The 18,550-nt window shown below is 46.8% G+C and overlaps 2 pseudogenes; one reads left to right on the forward strand and one right to left on the reverse strand.

Moving 5' to 3' along the window:
• Positions 1 to 1,206: 1,206 nt before the first annotated feature.
• Positions 1,207 to 2,500, reverse strand: LOC120365045 (ubiquitin-conjugating enzyme E2 E3-like; annotated as a pseudogene).
• A 14,961-nt stretch (positions 2,501 to 17,461) lies between these two features.
• On the forward strand, positions 17,462 to 18,392 carry LOC120365029 (polyadenylate-binding protein 2-like; annotated as a pseudogene).
• The last annotated feature ends 158 nt before the right edge of the window (positions 18,393 to 18,550 follow it).

An 18,550-nucleotide genomic window follows, 5' to 3' on the forward strand; every position in this document is an offset into this window, starting at 1 on the left:
TCATTACAAACTGACAAAGGTAAAAAACATTTTTCACAACAGCATGAACAACATACTCAGATCTGGGTTTAATACAAATGACATAATTCCTAGTCATTTACAGCTAGTTTTATAACTTCATACAGATAATGAATTAGACTAAAATGCAGTATAATATTTGGTAGACTTCAGGACCAGTATCCTTAGTACATCACAAAACACATTTTTTTTTTTTTTTTTTTTTGAGACGGAGTTTCGCTCTTGTTACCCAGGCTGGAGTGCAATGGCGTGATCTCGGCTCACCGCAACCTCCAACTCCTGGGTTCAGGCAATTCTGCCTCAGCCTCCTGAGTAGCTGGGATTACAGGCATGCGCCACCATGCCCAGCTAATTTTTTGTATTTTTAGTAGAGATGGGGTTTCACCATGTTGACCAGGATGGCCTCGATCTCTTGACCTCGTGATCCACCCGCCTCGGCCTCCCAAAGTGCTGGGATTACAGGCTTGAGCCACCGCGCCCGGCCTTTTTTTTTTTTTAAAAATAAAGACAGGGTTTCCCCATGTTGGTCAGGCTGATCTTGAATTCCCGATCTCAGGTGATCCACCCGCCTTGGCCTCCAAAGTGCTTGGGTTACAGGCATGAGCCACCACGCCCGGCCTCAAAATACATTTTGATATCCCAAAGAAGCAAGACTTGCAAGTAGGCGTTTTAAACATAACTAATCTACAGCTACAGAGTTCTACCTTTGATAGCATTTACCTTTTTGGGGATTCTCCCAGGCTCCAAAGGATAAAAGCAGAGTAGAATCAGTATAATATATACACAGAAGTCCGTATTGCAAAGGCTATAAAGATTTGCAGCAAGGCCGGGTGCGGTGGCTCACGCCTGTAATCCCAGCACTTTGGGAGGCTAAGGCAGGTGGATCACGAGGTCAAGAGATCGAGGCCATCCTGGTCAACATGGTGAAACCCCATCTCTACTAAAAATACAAAAAATTAGCTGGGCATGGTGGCACATGCCTGTAATCCCAGCTACTCAGGAGGCTGAGGCAGAATTGCCTGAACCCAGGAGTTGGAGGTTGCGGTGAGCCGAGATCACGCCATTGCACTCCAGCCTGGGTAACAAGAGCGAAACTCCGTCTCAAAAAAAAAAAAAAAAAAAAAAAAGATTTGCAGCACAGTGAGAAGATACCTTCTGCTTCTTCACACTGCATACCAATTATGTGAATTATGTTGCGTATCTCTTGGTCCGCTGTCTGGCTATCCTGCCGTGTTCTGCTCTGTTGGTCAAATACTGAGTGGCTAGGCTTCCAACCAGAGGATCCACAGGGTTGCAGTCTGTCAAAAGGGAACAAATAGCAAAACCTCTGAAATAGTGAAAGCAGGACTCCAGTTGTCTTTAAGGATGTCCAGACAGATGACTCCCTGACTGTTGATGCTGCAGTGATAGATGCTGGTGCGGAAAGTAACCTTTGGTGGCTTAAATGGATAATCTGAAGAAAATGTGATATCCAGAAAAAACACACCACCTTCATAAACAGAACCCGGTGGACCAAGTATAGTGGCTCTCCATTCACAAATGTTATCTCCTTCAGGCCCAGCACTGCAAATAGGAGGAGGATCAAGGGTTATTTCAGCTAGCTCCTTTTGAATTCTTTTAGCACTGGTGAATCACTTGGCAGTGGTTTTGCTAGAGAGTTTGGTGTTTTTCTTTCTTTTTTTTTGAGATGGAGTTTCACTCTTGTTACCCAGGCTGGAGTACAATGGTGCGATCTCAGCTCACCGCAACCTCCGCCTCCTGGGTTCAGGCAATTCTCCTGCCTCAGTCTCCTGCCTCAGCCTCCTGAGTAGCTGGGATTACAGGCACGCGCCACCATGCCCAGCTGATTTTTTTTTTTTTTTTTTTTTTTTTTTTTTTTTTTGAGACGGAGTTTCGCTCTCGTTACCCAGGCTGGAGTGCAATGGCGCGATCTCGGCTTACCGCAACCTCCGCCTCCTGGGCTCAGGCAATTCTCCTGCCTCAGCCTCCTAAGTAGCTGGGATTACAGGCACGCACCACCATGCCCAGCTAACTTTTTGTATTTTTAGTAGAGACGGGGTTTCACCTTGTTGACCAGGATGGTCTCGATCTCTCGACCTCGTGATCCACCCGCCTCGGCCTCCCAAAGTGCTGGGATTACAGGCTTGAGCCACCGCGCCCGGCCATTTTTTGTATTTTTTAGTAGAGACGGGGTTTCACCATGTTGACCAGGATGGTCTCGATCTCTTGACCTCGTGATCCACCCGCCTCGGCCTCCCAAAGTGCTGGGATTACAGGCGTGAGCCACCGCGCCCGGCGAGAGTTTGGTGTTTTTCTTCTGCTGGATGGCAGAAGGTTTTCTTTCTTTTGTTCTTCAGGCTCCGGAGAGGCTGGGTCTCGCTGGTTGGCATCTGAACTGCCACTGCCGGTGCTGGGGCTCCCATCATCGGACCTTTGTCCATCACTGGACATCTTGGTGACGTTATCTCTTGGAAAACTTCTGCAAAGCTCCCAACACCACCAAGGTTCCTCGCTCAATGTTTACACCACGGGCGGACATTTTGTCCAAAATAACGAAAAATTTAAAAACCCAAGGGAAAAACAAACAAACAAACAAAGCCCCAAGAAGTGCAACAAATTTCCACGCCCGCTGCGGCTCATGGCCACTGGCTGTATCTGCCTTTTTTCACTTTCATTGTCTCATTTAATTTTTCCAATAATTTTGTGAGATGGGTGTGACAACCTCCAATTTAAATATTGAAATTGATATTTAGGGAAAGAAAGTGACTTGTTCGAATGTCTAAACTCTTCCTGTTCTGGCATCCAACCCTCTCCTTAGTCAACGAGACCAAACCGTAAAAATTCTCTCTCCTACCTATTTTTTCTGGTATTGACAGTAAGAGGATATAGATAAAGTACTAATGCCAAGTCTCAGGTTGTCTCCTATCTTTTACATTCTTCTGGGTGTTAAAGAGGATATATGGGCGGGTGTGGTGGCTCAAGCCTGTAATCCCAGCACTTTGGGAGGCTGAGGCGGGTGGATCACAAGGTCAAGAGATTGAGACCATCCTGGTCAACAAGGTGAAACCCCGTCTCTACTAAAAATACAAAAATTAGGCCGGGCGCGGTGGCTCAAGCCTGTAATCCCAGCACTTTGGGAGGCCGAGGCGGGTGGATCACAAGGTCGAGAGATCGAGACCATCCTGGTCAACATGGTGAAACCCCGTCTCTACTAAAAATATAAAAAATTAGCTGGGCATGGTGGCACGTGCCTGTAATCCCAGCTACTTAGGAGGCTGAGGCAGGAAAATTGCCTGAACCCAGGAGGCGGAGGTTGCGGTGAGCCGAGATCGCGCCATTGCACTCCAGCCTGGGTAACAAGAGCGAAACTCCGTCTCAAAAAATAAAAATAAATAAAAAATAAATAAAATAAAAAAATAAAAAATAAATAAATAAAAATACAAAAATTAGCTGGGCGTGGTGGCTCGTGCCTGTAATCCCAGCTACTCAGGAGGCTGAGGCAGGAGAATTGCCTGAACCCAGGGGGCGGAGGTTGCGGTGAGCCGAGATCGCGCCATTGCACTCCAGCCTGGGTAACAAGAGCGAAACTCCGTCTCAAAAAAAGAAAAAGGATATATGATGAGTAAGGGGACTTATGTGTGCAGCCCTGCCCATCGGTAGCAGCAAGCAGAGGTGTGAGCAGCAAGGGGCGGTGTCCGAAACAGCTTCTGCTTTAGAGCCGATGGTCATTTCAGGGAAGCACTGAAATACTCTGCAAGGAGTGGCAATTGTTTCTCCAATCCTGGGGGAAAAACTGCTATGAAAACCCTGGAGAGAGTCTATAATCACAAAGATTTTGCTTTGCACTGATAATCTTTCAGAATTAGTTTGGCATATAGGGATTGGGAAGATTTGAGGGCTGAACTGCGGGCAGCTGTTTTAGTGGTTTTTTGGCGTGGTAATTGTGACATAAGCACTCACTTCCCCCTCTTAGTAACCTGGTTCTTCCTTTTTTCTCAGGTCTTCCTTTGTCAACTATAATGTTCAACTTACCTTTCTAGGCATCTATTAGAGCATATTCTGACATTATTAATTCTATTTTTTCTTCTATTTATTTAGAGACGGAGTTTCGCTCTTGTTACCCAGGCTGGAGTGCAATGGCGCGATCTCGGCTCACCGCAACCTCCGCCTCCTGGGTTCAGGCAATTCTGCCTCAGCTTCCTGAGTAGCTGGGATTACAGGCACGCGCCACCATGCCCAGCTAATTTTTTGTATTTTTAGTAGAGACGGGGTTTCACCATGTTGACCAGGATGGTCTTGATCTCTTGACCTCGTCATCCACCCGCCTCGGCCTCCCAAAGTGCTGGGATTACAGGCTTGAGCCAACGTGCCCGGCCTATTTATTTTTTAAAGATGGGATTTCACCATGTTGGCCAGGCTGCTCTTGAACTACTGACCTCAAGTGATCCGCCCACCTCAGCCTCCCAAAGTGCTAGGTTTACAGGCATGAGCCACCAGTCCCGGCCATTATTGATTCTTAACAATAAGTATAATATATGTGATGTGATAGTATGGTAGAACCAATTTTATCTCTGCTAAGTATTAAAAATTACTTGTTTTAATGTAGTTGATGGGGTGATCGATAAAGCATGGTGGTTTGTATACCTATGTAACAAATCTGCATGCTCTGCATATGTACCCCAGAACTTAAAGTATAATAAAAAATAAAAAAATAAAATAAAGCGTACTTGTTTTAAAAAATAATAAAAATAATTACTTATAATTAACAAGCCAGGCCAGGTATGGTGGCTCACACCTGTGATCCCAGGACTTTGGAAGGCTGAGGTGGGTGGATTGCTTGAGGTCAGGAGTTCGAAACTAGCCTGGCCAACATGTCAAAACCCATCTCTACTAAAAACGGAAAAACTAGCTGTGCGTGGTGGCATGGACCTGTAATTCCAGCTACTCAGGAGGCAGAGGCTCGAGAATTGCGTGACTAGGGAGAGGGAGGTTCCAGTGAGCTGAGATCACTCCAGCCTGGGCAACAGAGTGAGAAAATGACTCAAAAATAAATAAAATAAAATAAAATAATAAAAATAAACAATGTGTGGGAAATAAAACTGCTGGGCTTGGTGGCTCACGTCTGTAATCCCAGCACTCTGGAAGGCTGATGTGGGTGGACCGCTTGAGCTCAGGAGTTGGAGACCAGCCTGGGCAACTTGGCAAATCCCTGTCTCTATAGAAAATTAGCTGGGCATGCTGGTGAGCACCTGCAGTCCCAGTGACTCAGATTGCTTGGGCCCCGGAGGTGGAGCTTGCAGTGAGCCGATACTGCACAACCGCATTCCAACCTGGGAGACGGAGTGAGACCTTACCTCAAAAAAACAAAATAAGAAAAGTGGATCCCCTTACTTGGATTATCACGCCCAATCTGCCTACATTCCTAGAAGGATTTACTTATCTAAGATACTTTTTTTTTTTTTTTTTTTTTGAGATGGAGTTTCGCTCTTGTTACCCAGGCTGGAGTGCAATGGCGTGATCTTGGCTCACCGCAACCTCCGCCTCCTGGGTTTAGGCGATTCTCCTGCCTCAGCCTCCCGAGTAGCTGGGACTACAGGCACGTGCCACCATGCCCAGCTAATGTTTTGTATTTTTAGTAGAGACGGAGTTTCACCATGTTGACCAGGATGGTCTCGATCTAAGAGACATTTTTTTGAGACTTATAAAAATAATTTTATTAACGAATCTTTTCCATAATTACGTTATCTAATTAGGTTGTAGCTTATTTCGATATTAGGAGTCCTAAGGATATACATTGGACATAATTTATTCAGCTAATTAGACATTTTGATCACCTATTTATTAGGCACTCTGAAAATAGAGATAGGTAAAAATCAAGTCTCTGCCCCTACAGTGCTCAGTTTAGAGAGGTAAGCAAATATTCACCATGGGATTCAATAAATACTAAATTATGGGTATGTCTGAGATAGTTGGTGGCACAAAGGAAATCAGATCTTAGGTTTTTCTGGGAAAGTTTCACAAATGAGAAAAATGCTGGTTATGGAAGTATGATCAGGAGTTAGCTAATTGGAAAGAATATACAAGATGGAAGAATACAAAGGAGTGAATCTTCAATAACATGGTGTTACGGACTGAATTGTGTCCCCAAAATTCATACTACTGCCCTATTCTGGGAATAGAGTTAGCTACAAATCCTGGTGTTAGACACTAGTAATATTAAATTTTAGTCTTTTTTTTTTTTTTTTTTTTTTTTTTGAGACGGAGTTTTGCCCTTGTTACCCAGGCTGGAGTGCAATGGCGCTATCTTGGCTCACCGCAACCTCCGCCTCCTGGGCTCAGGCAATTCTCCTGCCTCAGCCTCCTGAGTAGCTGGGATTACAGGCACGCGCCACCATGCCCAGCTAATTTTTTGCACTTTTAGTAGAGACGGAGTTTCACCATGTTGACCAGGATGGTCTCGATCTCTCGACCTCGTGATCCACCCGCCTCGGCCTCCCAAAGTGCTGGGATTACAGGCTTGAGCCACCGCGCCCGGCGCAAATTTTAGTCTTTTAAATGTCAGCATCTTGAATTTTATTTATTTATTGAGTCAGAGTCTTGCTCTGTTGCCAGGCTGGAGTGCAGTGGTGCAATCTTGGCTTAGTGCAACCTCCGCCTCCCGGGTTCAAGAGATTCTCCTGCTTCAGCCTCCCAAATAGCTGGGACTACAGATGCCCGCCACCACACCTGGCTAATTTTTTTTGTATTTTTAGTAGAGACGAGGTTTCACTATGTTGACCAGGATGGTCTTGAATTCTTTTTTTTTTTTTTTTTTTTTTTTTTTTTTTGAGACGGAGTTTCGCTCTTGTTACCCAGGCTGGAGTGCAATGGCGCGATCTCGCTCACCGCAACCTCCGCCTCCTGGGTTCAGGCAATTCTCCTGCCTCAGCCTCCTGAGTAGCTGGGATTATAGGCACGCGCCACCATGCCCAGCTAATTTTTTGTATTTTTTAATAGAGACGGGGTTTCACCATGTTGACCAGGTTGGTCTCGATCTCTCGACCTTGTGATCCACCCGCCTCGGCCTCCCAAAGTGCTGGGATTACAGGCTTGAGCCACCGCGCCCGGCGGTCTTGAATTCTTAACCTTGTGATCCGCCCACCTTAGCCTCCCAAAGTGCCAGGATTACGGGTGTGAGCCACCATGCCTGGCCAAATCTTTATTTAAAGATGTTATTTGATTTAAAGAGATAACTTCTTTAAATGCAATTTTAAATTGCATTCTCTTTAAGAGAATTTTGCTGAATATATGTATATATTTTTTGAGATGGAGTTTCGCTCTTGTTGCCCAGGCTGGAGTGCTATCTCAGTTCACTGCAACCTTCACCTCCTGGGTTCAACCGAGCAATTCTCCTGCCTCAGCCTCCCAAGTAGCCGGGATCACAGGCATGTGCCACTATGCCCAGCTAATTTTGTATTTTAAGTAGAGATGGTGTTTCACCATGTTGGTCAGGCTGGTTTCGAACTCCTGTCCTCATGTGATCCACTGGCCTTGACCTCCCAAAGGGCTGAGATTACAGGCGTGAGCCACTGCGCCTGGTCTGCTCAATATTAAAATATGTATCCACTTTAACAATTTTGGGCCATGAGTTTTCTGTGGTTTTTTTGTTGTTGCTTTTTTGTTTTTTTTTTTTTTTTTGAGATGGAGTTTCGCTCTTGTTACCCAGGCTGGAGTGCAATGGCGCGGTCTCGGCTCACCACAACCTCCGCCTCCTGGGCTCAGGCAATTCTCCTGCCTCAGCCTCCTAAGTAGCTGGGATTACAGGCACGCGCCACCACGCCCAGCTAGTTTTTTGTATTTTTAGTAGATGGGGTTTCACCATGTTGACCAGGATGGTCTCGATCTCTCGACCTCGTGATCCACCCGCCTCGGCCTCCCAAAGTGCTGGGATTACAGGCTTGAGCCACCGCGCCCAGCCGATTTTTTGTTTTCTGAGACAGAGTCTTGTTCTGTTGCCCAGGCTAGAGTGCAGTGACATGATGATGGCTCACTGCAAACCCTGACCTCCTGGGCTCAAGAGTCTCCCACCTCAGCCTCTCAAGTAGCTAGGACTACAGGCACACACCACCATGCTCAGCTAATTTTTTAATTTTTTGTAGAGACAAGGTCTCACTATCTCACTGAGGCTGGTCTTGAACTCCTGGGCTCAAGCAATGCTCCCACCTCCCTCAACCTCCTCAAGCCATGTTTTAATACCTATGAGTGACAAAGATTACTGCTGTAAAATGAAAGGACCTATGGCTGACAGGATTGAAGTCCTAAGGCAATTTATTATAAAAAGGAAGAAAGATCAGATTGTTTCTAAACCCTCTGTAATTAATTCAACAATATTTAAGCTTTTCTATGGCTAAGAACTTACACATTTTAAAAGTTTAAAAATTACCTAGAAGAGTTGATGAGAATACTATTAATACAGTGACCAGATCCCCAGATTTTCCAAGGCAATTCTAGTTTCAGTATTTTGTCCCAGTTTCAGACTGTGTGGAATGATATAAATATGTCAATTATGATGAGTTTTTTAAGTTTTCCAAAAGTCCTATATTATGTATTCAAGGATAACATATAACATAGAGTAAAAGTGGCCGGGTGCATTGGCTCACGTCTGTAATCCCAGCACAATGGGAGGCTGAGGTGGGTGGATTACCTGAGGTCAGGAGTTCGAGACCAGTCTGACCAACATGGTGAAACCCCATCTCAATTTTTTTTTTTTTTTTTTTTTTTTTTGAGACGGAGTTTCACTCTTGTTACCCAGGCTGGAGTGCAATGGCGTGATCTCGGCTCACCGCAACCTCCACCTCCTGGGTTCAGGCAATTCTCCTGCCTCAGCCTCCCGAGTAGCTGGGATTACAGGCACGCGCCACCATGCCCAGCTAATGTTTTGTATTTTTAGTAGAGACGGGGTTTCACCTTGTTGACCAGGATGGTCTCGATCTCTCGACCTCGTGATCCACCCGCCTCGGCCTCCCAAAGTGCTGGGATTACAGGTTTGAGCCACTGCGCCCTGCTCAATTTTTTTTTTAATTAAAAAAAAAAAAAAGTAAAAGTAAACTTCACATACTTGGTTATCGGTTAATGTACTCCTTGGCCAGGAGCGGTGTTTCACACCTATAATCTGAGCAATTTGGGAGGCGGAGACAGGGGAATAGCTTGAGGCCAGGAGTTTGAGACCAGCATGGGCTACATAGTGAGTCCCTGTCTCTATAATTTAAAAACAAAACAAAAAAATGTACTCATGGCTGGGAGCGGTGGCTCATGCCTGTAATCTCAGCAATTTGGGAGGCCGAGGCTGGCAAATCACGAGGGCAGGAGTTCAAGACCAGCCTGGCCAACATAGTGAAACTGTCTCTGCTAAAAATACAAAAATTAGCTGGGTGTGGTGGTGTACTCCTGTAGTCCCAGCTATTTGGGAGGCTGAGGCAGGAGAATCACTTGAACCCGGGAGATGGAGGTTGCAGTGAGCCGAGATTGCACTACTGCACTCCAGCCTGGCGACACAGCAAGACTCCATCTCAAAAAAAAAAAAAAAAAAATGTACTCACTAACCTCATTTTCACTATCAGCTGTACCCGTTTGTGTGGCCTGCAAGCATGACCCTAAACCAAATGCTATAGTGGGAACTCAAGTGTTCATAAGTTTTAGTTTGTCCATTTGTTCTGAGAAAGACAAACTTTTTTATCTGAGGAATTTGAACACGCTTTAAATTGCCAGGCCCAGAGAGGCATTTAAATGGGACTGCAGTCACTTCCCATCCCTCCTTGAGCCGAGTGATTATTTTGAAGTGGACTTCTATATATGAACTCTAGACTGAGGGTCAGTATCAGCAGCAATAAATTAACCGAGGAATGATGGTGGTGCATGCCTGTAATCCCAGCTACTCAGGAGACTAAGGTAGGAGAATCACTTGAGATTGGGGCAACATAGAAAGACCTTGTCTACAGGAGGCTGAGGCAGGAGAATTGCCTGAACCCAGGAGGCGGAGGTTGCGGTGAGCCGAGATCGCGCCATTGCACTCCAGCCTGGGTAACAAGAGCGAAACTCCGTCTCAAAAAAAAAAAAGACCTTGTCTAGAAGAAAAATAAAAATTGATTGAAAGATGCAGTACAGGTCGGACGCGGTGGCTCAAGCCTGTAATCCCAGCACTTTGGGAGGCTGAGGCGGGTGGATCACGAGGTCAAGAGATCAAGACCATCCTGGTCAACACGGTGAAACCCCGTCTCTACTAAAAATACTAAAAATTAGCTGGGCATGGTGGCGTGTACCTGTAATCCCAGCTACTCAGGAGGCTGAGGCAGGAGAATTGTCTGAACCTAGGAGGTGGAGGTTGCGGTGAGCCGAGATCGCTCCATTGCACTCCAGCCTGGGTAACAAGAGCGAAACTCCGTCTCAAAAAAAAAAAAAAAAGAAAAGAAAAAAGAAAGATGCAGTACAGCCGGGCGCGGTGGCTCACGCCTGAAATCCAAGCACTTTGGAGGCCAAGGTGGGTGGATCACCTGAGGTCGGGAGTTCAAGACCAGCCTGACCAACATGGTGAAACTCTGTCTTAAAAAAATAAAAAAGAAAGATGCAGTACATCGGACACCATAACTCATATCCTATAGTTTAACTATGTATAGCCAACCACTAATCAATATTCTTTTTTTTTTTTTTGAGATGGAGTCTCACTCTGTCACCAGGCTGGAGTGCAATGGTGCAATCTCGGCTCACTGCAACCTCTGCCTCCCGGGTTCAAGTGATTCTCCTGCCTCAGCCTCCCAAGTAGCTGGGACTACAGGCACATGCCACCATGCCCAGCTAATTTTTGCATTTTTAGTAGATACAGGGTTTCACCATGTTGGCCAGGATGGTTTCAAACTATTGACCTTGTGATCTGCCCACTTCGGCCTCCCAAAGTGCTACAATTACAGGTGTGAGCCACTATACCTAGCCTGACCAATGTGATTTCTGTAAAACAATGAGAATTCCTGAAAAACAACTTTTGTTATCACCTTTCTCTTGATTCATCCTTTTTTCTTTAAAATCTCAAGGTTCGGCCGGGCGTGGTGTCTCACGCCTGTAATCCAAGCACTTTGGAGGCCAAGGCGGGCAGATCATGAGGCCAAGAAATCGAGACCATCCTGGCCAACATGGTGAAACCCTGTCTCTACTAAAAATACAAAAATTAGCTGGGCGTGGTGGCGCGTGCCTGTAGTCCCAGCTACTCAGGAGGCTGAGGCAGGAGAATTGCTTGAACCTGGGAGACAGAGGTTGCGGTGAGCCGAGATCACGCCCACTGCACTCCAGCCTGGGTAACATGGTGAGACTCTTATCTTCAAAAAACAAAAACAAAAAAACGTGAAGGTCTTCATCAGGTTTTTAACTACCCCCCAACTTCCGCATACTTCTACAACTTCTACATACAACTAACATATGTTGGAGTTTTCATTCTGTTCTGGGCCTGCTCAAAAGAACTAAGCCAGATCATGCTCCCATAGAGTTCCAACCTAGATACCTAAAATTCAAGATAAAATATAGTATTAAAAGACATACATGATCTTTGTCTAGGCGCAGTGGCTCACACCTCCCAATCCCAGCACTTTGGGAGGCCAAGGTGGGTAGATCACCTGGGTCAGGAGTTCGAGACCAGCCTGGCCAATATGGTGAAACCCTGACTTTACTAAAAATACAAAAATTAGCTGGGCACGGTGCCACATAATCCCAGCTAGTTGGGAGGCTGAGGCAGGAGAATCGCCTGAACCCGGAAGGCAGAGGTTGCTGCACTGAGCTGAGATCATGCCACTTCATTCCAGCCTGAGTGATACGAGTGAGACTCTGTCTCAGAAAAAAAAAAAAATGCCAGGTGTGGTGTCTCATGCGTGTAATCCCCACACTTTGGGAGGCTGAGGCAGGCAGATCACAAAGTCAGGCATTCGAGACCAGCCTGGCCAACATGGCAAAACCTTGCCATTATTAGAAATACAAAAACTAGCTGGGCATGGTGGTGGGTGTCCGTAATTCCAGCTACTTGGGAGGCTGAGGCAGGAGAATTGATTAAACTCATAAGTGGAAGTCGTAGTGAGCCAAGATCACACTCCAGCCTGAGCAATAGAGCAAGACTCCATCACAGGAAAAAAAAAAAAAAAAAAAAGATATGCATAATCTTCAAATGTACTTCCTTTGGCCAGGAGGATCTTGCATTACAATTGACCTGTAAAGGATGGGAAAGATTTGTATGAGTGGGAATGAAAGGGATTTATTTATTCATTTATTTATTTATTTTTGAGACAGAGTTTCGCTCCTTACCCAGGCTGGAGTGCGATGGCGCGATCTCGGCTCACCGCAACCTCCGCCTCCTGGGTTCAGGCAATTCTCCTGCCTCAGCCTCCTGAGTAGCTGGGATTACAGGCACGCGCCACCAGGCCCAGCTAGTTTTTTTTGTATTTTTAGTAGAGACGGGGTTTCACCATGTTGACCAGGATGGTCTCGATCTCTCGACCTCGTGATCCCCCCGCCTCGGCCTCCCAAAGTGCTGGGATTACAGGCTTGAGCCACCGCGCCCGGCAGGGATTTATTTTTTAAGGCAGAGTAAGACAAAGTAAAAACTAAGGCAGGAAATGGAGCCTGCTTGAAAACTGACAAAGAGTTACATTGGCTAGGGCAAAGAAGGGTAGGTATACCTCTTTTTTTTTTTTGAGATGGAGTTTCGCTCCTTACCCAGGCTGGAGTGCAATGGAGCGATCTCGGCTCACTGCAACCTCCACCTCCTGGGTTCAGGCAATTCTCCTGCCTCAGCCTCCTGAGTAGCTGGGATTACAGGCACGCGCCACCATGCCCAGCTAATTTTTTTTTTTAGTAGAGACAGGGTTTCACCTTGTTGACCAGGATGGTCTTGATCTCTTGACCTTGTGATCCACCCGCCTCGGCCTCCCAAAGTGCTTGGATTATAGGCTTGAGCCACCGTGCCCAGCCTTTAGGGTAGGTATACTTCTAATATTTTTTTCTTGGGTGTGTATTTTAAGTATATCCTAAGCTTAGAATCATAAGTTACGATCATCCTGAAGAGTCAAGATATATCTCACTGACAATTGACTATTAATTTCACGGTGAAATGAGAATTTGGGGGTATATTAGGCTATATAAATGATAATACTAAATTAATGTTTCTTTTTCTTTTCTTTTCTTTTTTTTTTTGAGATGGAGTCTCGCTCTGTTGCCCAGGCTAGAGTGCAGTGACACAGTCTCAGCTCATTGCAACCTCCCTGTCCCAGGTTCAAGCAATTCTCCTGTCTCAGCCTCCCAAGTAGCTGGGACTACAGGCATGTGCCACCATGCCTAGCTAATTGTGGTATTTTTGGTAGAGATGGGGTTTCACCATGTTGGCCAGGATGGTCTCAAACTCCTGACCTTGTGATCCGTCCACTTCGGCCTCCCAAAGTGCTGAGATCACCAGAGTGAGCCACCTCACCCAGCCTCTTTTTCTTTTCTCTTTTTTTTCTTCTGAGTTGGAGTCTTGCTCTGTTACACAGGCTGGAGTGCAGTGGCACAATCTCAGCTCACTGCAACCTCCACCTCCCGGATTTAGGCAGTTCTCTGCCTCAGCCTCCTGAGTAGCTAGGATTACAGGCACATGCTACCGTGCCTGGCTAATTTTTGGTATTTTTAGTAGAGATGGGGTTTCACCATCTTGGCCAGTCTGGTCTTGAACTCCTGACCTCATGATCCACCTACCTTGGTCTCCCATAGTGCTGGGATTACAGGTGTGAGTCACCACGTCTGGCCCCTTTTTCTTTTCTTTTCTTTTTTTTTTTTTTTTTTGTTGAGACAGAGTTTCGCTCTTGTTACCCAGGCTGGAGTGCAATGGCGCGATCTCGGCTCACCGCAACCTCCGCCTCCTGGGTTCAGGCAATTCTCCTGCCTCAGCCTCCTGAGTAGCTGGGATTACTGGCACGCGCCACCATGCCCAGCTAAATTTTTTTGTATTTTTAGTAGAGACGGGGTTTCACCATGTTGACCAGGATGGTCTCGATCTCTTGACCTCATGATCCACCCGCCTCGGCCTCCCAAAGTGCTGGGATTACAGGTTTCAGCCACCGCGCCCGGCCTTTTTTTTTTTTTTTTTTTTTTTTTTTTGAGACGGAGTTTCGCTCTTGTTACCCAGGCTGGAGTGCAACGGCGTGATCTCGGCTCACCACAACCTCCGCCTCCTGGGTTCAGGCAATTCTCCTGCCTCAGCCTCCTGAGTAGCTGGGATTACAGGCATGCACCACCATGTCCAGCTAATTTTTTGTATTTTTAGTAGAGACGGCGTTTCACCATGTTGACCAGGATGGTCTCGATCTCTTGACCTTGTGATCCACCCGCCTCGGCCTCCCAAAGTGCTGGGATTACAGGCTTGAGCCACCGCGCCCGGCCCCTTTTTATTTTCTTAATGTGGTTACTGATTTGTGTGTGTGTATGTGAGACAGGATCTAACTCTGCCACCAGGCTGGAGTGTAGTGCCATGATCTTGGCTCACTGCAACGTCCACCTCCCGGGATCAAGTGATTCTCATGCCTCAGGCTCCCAAGTAGCTGGGATTACAGGCATGTGGCACCATGCCTGACTATATTTTTGTATTTTTGTTAGGGACAGGGTTTTGAGATGTTGGCCAGGCTGGTGGTATTGAACTCTGATCTGCCTGCCTCAGCCTCCCAAAGTGCTTGGGATTACAGGTGTGAGTCACCACGTCTGGCCCCTTTTTATTTTCTTTCTTTTTTTTTTGTTTTTTTGTTTTTTTTTTGAGACGGAGTTTCGCTCTTGTTGCCCAGGCTGGAGTGCAATGGCGCGATCTCGGCTCACTGCAACCTCCGCCTCCTGGGTTCAGGCAATTCTCCTGCCTCAGCCTCCTGAGTAGCTGGGATTACAGGCACACGCCACCATGCCCAGCTAATTTTTTTAGTATTTTTAGTAGAGACGGGGTTTCACCATGTTGACTAGGATGGTCTCGATCTCTTGACCTCGTGATCCACCCGTCTCGGCCTCCCAAAGTGCTGGGATTACAGGCTTGAGCCACCGCGCCCGGCCCTTTTTATTTTCTTAATGTGGTTACTGATTTTTGTGTGTGTATGTGTGAGACAGGATCTAACTCTGCCACCAGGCTGGAGTATAGTGCCATGATCTTGGCTCACTGCAATGTCCACCTCCCGGGTTCAAGTGATTCTCATGCCTCAGGCTCCTAAGTAGCTGGGATTACAGGCATTTGGCACCATGCCTGACTATATTTTTGTATTTTTCGTAGGGACGGGGTTTTGCGATGTTGGCCAGGCTGGTATTGAACCTCTGATCTGCCTGCCCCAGCCTCCCAAAGTGCTGGGATTACAGGTGTGAGACCCTGTGCCCAGCAAAACAATGTTAAGTGGCATTTGTGGCTCACATTATATTTCTATTGGATAATACTGGTCTAGGCTTTATTCAATAATCACTGAAGATATTTGAGTAGAAAACTGACAGGATTCAATTTTTTTTTTTTTTTTTTTTGCTTGTTCCTCTCAGACGAGAACCAAATTTTGAGTTAAGGTAATTCATCTTGGCCGGGTGCAGTGGATCAAGCCTGTAATCCCAGCACTTTGGGAGGCCAAGGCGGGTGGATCACAAGGTCAAGAGATCGAGACCATCCTGGTCAATATGATGAAACCCCGTCTCCACTAAAAATACAAAAAATTAGCTGGGCATGGTGGCACGTGCCTGTAATCCCAGCTACTCAGGAGGCTGAGGCAGGAGAACTGCCTGAACTCAGGAGGCAGACGTTGCGGTGAGCCGAGATCTCACCATTGCACTCCAGCCGGGGTAACGAGAGCAAAGCTCCGTTTCCAAAAAAAAAAAAAAAAAAAAAAAAAAAAGATAATTCGGACGGGCGCGGTGGCTCAAGCCTGTAATCCCAGCACTTTGGGAGGTCAAGGCGGGTGGATCATGAGGTCAAGAGATCGAGACCATCCTGGTCAACATGGTGAAACCCCGTCTCTACTAAAAATACAAAAAAATTAGCTGGGCATGGTGGCGCGTGCCAGTAATCCCAGCTACTCAGGAGGCTGAGGCAGGAGAATTGCCTGAACCCAGGAGGAGGAGGTTGCGGTGAGCTGAGATCGCGACATTGCACTCCAGCCTGGGTAACAAGAGCGAAACTCCGTCTAAAAAAAAAAAAAAAAAAAGATAATTCCTCTTGCACTGCTGTGGAATGGATTCATTTTTGAGGAAGGAAGAGGGAGGAGGGAGACACTTCCAAAGGTGGTAAGGGCCTGGGAGCTGGGATTAGGCCCTTCAGGGTCAAAGGGAGTGATGGATGGATGCTTTAAAGCCACTTTAGACAGGAAAAACAGCATTTCTCACATTTTTTTTCTTTCTTCATCCTGGGGACTTACTTTGTACAGTGTTTTCAGATTCAAAGCAAACTCTGTCTACACTAACCTAAAAAAGGAGGATTAAAAAGTAACATGCTTTAACAAAAATGGTTCTTATGAGGAATATTACAAACAAGCAACATTTAGGAGCAGTTGCTAGCTTTTTTGTTGTTGCCTTTTTTTTTTTTTTTAAGATGGAGTTTTTTTCTGTTGTTGCACAGGCTGGAGTGCAGTGGCATAATCTCAGCTCACTGAAACCTCTGCCTCCCTGGTTCAAGCGATTCTCCTGCCTCAGTCTCCTGAATAGCTGAGATTACAGGCACACACCACCAGTACCGGGTAATTTTTTTGTATTTTTAGTAGAGACAGGGTTTCACCATGCTGGCCAGGCTAGTCTGGAACTCCTGACCTGAGGTGACCTGCCCGCCTCGGCCTCCAGAAGTGCTGGGATTACAGATGTATACATCTATATATATATGTGTGTATATATATATATATATACATATATATATATCTGGGGTTGGCCATATGCAATTTGCCTACATGCAATGCTCGATATGCAATTTAAATTTTTCTTTTTTTCTTTTTGGTGCCGTGACTTGGATGCGAACGCAATTTAAAATATTTTCCTGGCGGGCGCGGTGGCTCACCCCTGTAATCCCAGCACTTTGGGAGGCTGAGGCGGGTGGATCACGAGGTCAAAAGATGGAGACCATCCTGGTCAACATGGTGAAACCCCATCTCTACTAAAAATACAGAAAATTAGCTGGGCATCGTGGCACGTGCCTGTAATCCCAGCTACTCAGGAGGCTGAGGCAGGAGAATTGCCTGAACCCAGGAGGCGGAGGTTGCGGTGAGCCGAGATCGCGCCATTGCACTCCAGCCTGGGTAACAAGAGCGAAACTCCGTCTCAAAAAAAAAAAAAGAAAAAAAAAATTTTTTCCTGGGCTGCTGGTGGCTGGAGGCCGAGCCGGAGCCGGAGCCTGAAGACCCGCGCCCCCGCCAGGGAGCTCCGGGGCCTGGGCCTGGTTCGGGAGCCCTCCCCACCCCCGCAGTCAAGAGGAGGAGGAGGAGCCGGGACTGGTCGAGGGTGACTCGTGGGACCGCGCCATTGAGGACCCGGAGCTGGAAACTATCAAAGCTCGAGTCAGGGAGATGCAGGAAGAAGCTGAGAAGCTAAAGGAACTGCAGCAGGAGGTAGAGAAGCAGATGAATGAGTCCACCGAGGAGAAGCTGGAGGCTGATGCCCGTCCCATCTGTGTTGGCACTGTGGGCTATGGTGCAAACGCAGAGGAGCTGGAAGCTCACTTTCACGGCTGTGGTTCAGTCAACCGCGTTACCGTAGTCTGACAAATTCAGTGGCCATCCCAAAGGGTTTCCATATATAGAGTTCTCAGACAAAGACTCCGTGAGGACTTCCTTGGCCTTCGATGAGTCCCTATTTAGAGGCCGGCAAATCAAGGTGATCCCCAAACGAACCAGCAGGCCAGGCATCAGCACAACAGACGGGGGTTTTCCACGAGCCCGCCACCGTGCGCCGACCACCAACTGCAGCAGTTCCCGCTCTCGATTCTCCGGTGATTTTTTTTTTTTTTTTTTTTTTTTGAGACGGAGTTTCGCTCTTGTTACCCAGGCTGGAGTGCAATGGCGCGATCTCGGCTCACCGCAACCTCCGCCTCCTGGGTTCAGGCAATTCTCCTGCCTCAGCCTCCTGAGTAGCTGGGATTACAGGCACGTGCCACCATGCCCAGCTAATGTTTTGTATTTTTTTTAAGTAGAGACGGGGTTTCACCATGTTGACCAGGATGGTCTCGATCTCTCGACCTCGTGATCCACCCGCCTCGGCCTCCCAAAGTGCTGGGATTACAGGCGTGAGCCACCGCGCGTCCAGCTCTCCGGTGGTATTAACAGCAGTCCCCGGGGGCGCGTCTACAGGGGCCGGCCCGGAGTGACATCATGATATTCCCCTTACTAAAAAAAGCGTGTATTAGGAGGAGAGAGAGGGAAAAAAGAGAAAAGAAGGGGGAAAAAAAAAAAAAAAGAAAGAAAAGAAAAACAAGATGACCTTGACGGGAAAAAAAATATTTTTTAAAAAAGATCTCCTGTGGAAGGGGAGAGAATCGCATAACTAACTGCTGAGG

This window comes from Saimiri boliviensis, chromosome 7 (genome assembly GCF_048565385.1).
Source record: "Saimiri boliviensis isolate mSaiBol1 chromosome 7, mSaiBol1.pri, whole genome shotgun sequence".
NCBI classification, from domain to species: domain Eukaryota; kingdom Metazoa; phylum Chordata; class Mammalia; order Primates; family Cebidae; genus Saimiri; species Saimiri boliviensis.